The sequence below is a fragment of the Pseudophryne corroboree genome (assembly GCF_028390025.1).
Source record: "Pseudophryne corroboree isolate aPseCor3 chromosome 3 unlocalized genomic scaffold, aPseCor3.hap2 SUPER_3_unloc_78, whole genome shotgun sequence".
Classification (NCBI taxonomy): domain Eukaryota; kingdom Metazoa; phylum Chordata; class Amphibia; order Anura; family Myobatrachidae; genus Pseudophryne; species Pseudophryne corroboree.
The window spans coordinates 266,533-270,819 of NW_026967572.1; the positions used below are offsets into that span (position 1 = coordinate 266,533).

The window sequence follows — 4,287 nt, forward strand, 5'->3', positions numbered from 1 at the left end:
ATACCCCTTTCCCTGTTGTAAGAGGGGTACCTTGATTATCACCTGCTGGGAATACAGCTTGTGAATGGCTTCCAAAACTGCCTCCCTGTCGGAGGGAGACTTTGGTAAAGCAGACTTCAGGAACCGATGAGGGGGAAACGCCTCGAATTCCAGTTTGTACCCCTGCGATACTACCTGTAGAATCCAGGGATCCACTTGCAAGTGAGCCCACTGCGCGTTGAAATTCTTGAGACGGGCCCCCACCATGTCTGAGTCTGTTTGTAAAGCCCCAGCGTCATGCTGAAGACTTGGCAGAAGCAGGGGAGGGCTTCTGCTCCTGGGAAGCGGCTGCATGGTGCAGTCTTTTTCCTTTTCCTCTGCCCCGGGGCAGAAAGGAGTGGCCTTTTGCTCGCTTGTACTTATGGGAACGAAAGGACTGAGTTTGAAAAGACGGTGTCTTTTTCTGCTGATGTGAAGTGACCTGGGGTAAAAAGGTGGATTTCCCAGCCGTTGCCGTGGCCACCAGGTCCGATAGACCAGCCCCAAATAACTCCTCCCCTTTATACGGCAATACTTCCATGTGCCGTTTGTAATCCGCATCCCATGACCACTGTCGCGTCCATAACGCTCTTCTGGCAGAGATGGACATAGCACTTACTCTTGATGCCAGGGTGCAAATATCCCTCTGTGCATCAAGCATATATAGCAATGCATCCTTTAAATGTTCTATAGTTAACAAAATATTGTCCCTATCCAGGGTATCAATATTCTCAGTCAGGGAATCCGACCATGCGACTCCAGCACTGCACATCCAGGCTGAGGCGATTGCTGGTCGCAGTATAACACCAGTATGTGTGTATATACTTTTTAGGATATTTTCCAGCCTTCTATCAGCTGGTTCCTTGAGGGTGGCCGTATCAGGAGACGGTAACGCTACTTGCTTAGATAAACGCGTGAGCGCCTTATCTACCCTAGGGGGTGTTTCCCAACGCGCCCTAACCTCTGGCGGGAAAGGGTATAGTGCTAATAATTTATTAGAAATTAGCTGTTTTTTATCGGGGGAAACTCACGCTTTATCACACACCTCATTTATTTCATCTGACTCAGGAAAAACTATTGGTAGTTTTTTCACACCCCACATAATACCCTTCTTTGTGGTACTTGTAGTGTCAGAAAGGTTCAATGCTTCTTTCATTGCCGTGATCATGTAACGTGTGGCCCTACTGGACATTACGTTTGTCTCGTCACCGTCGACACTAGACTCAGTATCTGTGTCTGGGTCTGTGTCGACCCACTGAGGTAACGGGCGTTTTAGGGCCCCTGACGGTGTCTGAGACGCCTGGAAAGGCACTAATTGATTTGCCGGCTGTCTCATGTCGTCAACAGTTTTTTGCAAAGTGCTGACATTATCACTTAATTGTTTAAATACAATCATCCAGTCAGGTGTCGACTCCCTAGGGGGTGACATCACTAACACAGGCAACTGCTCCGCCTCCACATCATTTTCCTCCTCATACATGTCGACACACGCGTACCGACACACAGCACACACACCGGGAATGCTCTGATAGAGGACAGGACCCCACTTAGCCCTTTGGAGAGACAGAGGGAGAGTCTGCCAGCACACACCCAGCGCTATATATATATATATATATACAGGGATAACCTTATATAAGTGTTATTCCCTTATAGCTGCTGTTTTATCGTTATTTGCTGCCAAAAGTGCCCCCCCTTCTCTTTTTTACCCTGATTCTGAAGCAGGACTGCAGGGGAGAGTCAGGGAGCCGTCCTTCCAGCGGAGCTGTGAGGGAAAATGGATCTTGTGTGCTGAGGAGATATGCTCCGCCCCTTCACGACGTCCTTATCTCCCGCTTTTTTGTGTAAAAATGGCAGGGGTTAAAATACATCCATATAGCCCAGGAGCTATATGTGATGTATTCTTTTTGCCACCTAAGGTATATACTGTTATATTGCGTCTCAGGGCGCTCCCCCCCCAGCGCCCTGCACCCTCAGTGACCGGAGTGTGAAGTGTGCTGAGAGCAATGGCGCACAGCTGCGGTGCTGTGCGCTACCTTAGTCTGAAGACAGGATGTCTTCTGCCGCCGATTTCACCGGACCTCTTCGTCTCTTCTGGCTCTGTAAGGGGGACGGCGGCGCGGCTCCGGTGACCCATCCAGGCTGTACCTGTGATCGTCCCTCTGGAGCTAATCTCCAGTAGCCTAAGAAGCCCAATCCACTCTGCACGCAGGTGAGTTCGCTTCTTCTCCCCTTAGTCCCACGATGCAGTGAGCCTGTTGCCAGCAGGACTCACTGAAAATAAAAAAACCTAAACTAAACTTTTATTCTAAGCAGCTCAGGAGAGCCACCTAGATTGCACCCTTCTCGGCCGGGCACAAAAATCTAACTGAGGCTTGGAGGAGGGTCATAAGGGGAGGAGCCAGTGCACACCACCTGATCCTTAAGCTTTTATTATTGTGCCCTGTCTCCTGCGGAGCCGCTATTCCCCATGGTCCTTACGGAGTCCCAGCATCCACTAGGACGTCAGAGAAACACAGTGACATGATGTGAGGGGGAGAGCAGGAGTATAATAGGGGCTGATGGCTCCTGATGTATGAGATACACCAGAGAGTGTGGGGAGGAGACTGGTCAGATCTCTGGGCTGGTAATACACAGTGACATGATGTGAGGGGAGAGCAGGAGTATAATAGGGGCTGATGGCTCCTGATGTATGAGATACACTAGAGAGTGTGGGGAAGAGACTGGTCAGATATCTGGGCTGGTAACACAGTGACATGATGTGAGGGGAGAGCAGGAGTATAATAGGGGCTGATGGCTCCTGATGTATGAGATACACCAGAGAGTGTGGGGAGGAGACTGGTCAGATCTCTGGGCTGGTAACACACAGCGACATGATGTGAGGAGGAGAGCAGGAGTATAATAGGGGCTGATGGCTCCTGAAGTATGAGATACACCAGACAGTGTGGGAAGGAGACTGGTCAGATATCTGGGCTGGTAACACACAGTGACATGATGTGAGGGGGAGAGCAGGAGTATAATAGAGACTGATGGCTCCTGATGTATGAGATACACCAGAGAGTGTGGGGAGAAGACTGGTCAGATCTCTGGGCTGGTAACACACACTGACATGATGTGAGGGGGGAGCAGGAGTATAATAGGGGCTGATGCCTCCTGAAGTATGAGATACACCAGAGAGTGTGGGGAGGAGACTGGTCAGATCTATGAACTGGTAACACACAGTGACATGATGTGAGGGGGAGAGCAGGAGTATAATAGGGGCTGATAGCTCATCATGTATGAGATACACCAGAGAGTCTAGGGAGGAGACTGGTCAGATCTCTGGGCTAGTAACACACAGTGACATGATGTAAGGGGGAGAGCAGGAGTATAATAGGGACTGATGGCTCCTGACTTCCTCACTGGGAAAATATATATTCCTCATTAGTTTGTACTTACAGAGGAGGGTGTAGTATAAGAGATTGCTGTAGTGACTGAGCAAGGAGAATATGTGACTCTTTTCTGTATTAAATGATTATTACTCACCTTTGCCGATATCTGTAGGGATCTCCTCCTCCTTACACTGCTGATCACCCCTCACATACGTCTCTTCTTCTCCCTCTATATCTTCTGCCTTTATATCAGTCACATACGTCTCTTCTTCTCCCTCTATATCTTCTGCCTTTATATCAGTCACATACGTCTCTTTTCCCTCTATATCTTCTGCCTTTATATCAGTCACATACGTGTCTTCTTCTCCCTCTGAATCTTCTGCCTTTATATCAGTCACATACGTGTCTTCTTCTCCCTCTGTATCTTCTGCCTTTATATCAGTCACATACGTCTCTTCTTCTCCCTCTATATCTTCTGCCTTTATATCAGTCACATACGTCTCTTTTTCTCCCTCTATATCTTCTGCCTTTATATCAGTCACATACGTCTCTTCTTCTCCCTCTGTATCTTCTATCATAATGTCAGTGAGACATTCATCCTAAATAGCCCACAAAACAATATACATTAATAACAGTATAATATCAGTGTATAAGGTACAAAACTTCTCTACAGATCATATAGTGATGGTCACTTTGGTATATTGGTGAGACCCTAAATCCCACCTACCTGATCCTCCTGTGGGATCCTGTGATTCTCCTCTGTACAATCCTGGGAATACAGAGGACGGGGACATCTCTCTGGGGTATCTCTGTTACTGGGCCTATCTGTAGGAGACACACAGTGACTGAGTATAGTGCCCCATACCTGCTCTCCCCTGTACAATACATGACAGTCTCCTCT

The 4,287-nt window shown here is 48.2% G+C and overlaps 1 protein-coding gene across 1 annotated transcript in view; it reads right to left on the minus strand.

The window, feature by feature from the left end:
• LOC134984727 (zinc finger protein 271-like) overlaps positions 1-4,287 on the minus strand; it is a 208,064-nt gene that overhangs the window by 8,913 nt on the left and 194,864 nt on the right. The gene's annotated exons all lie outside the window — the stretch shown is intronic.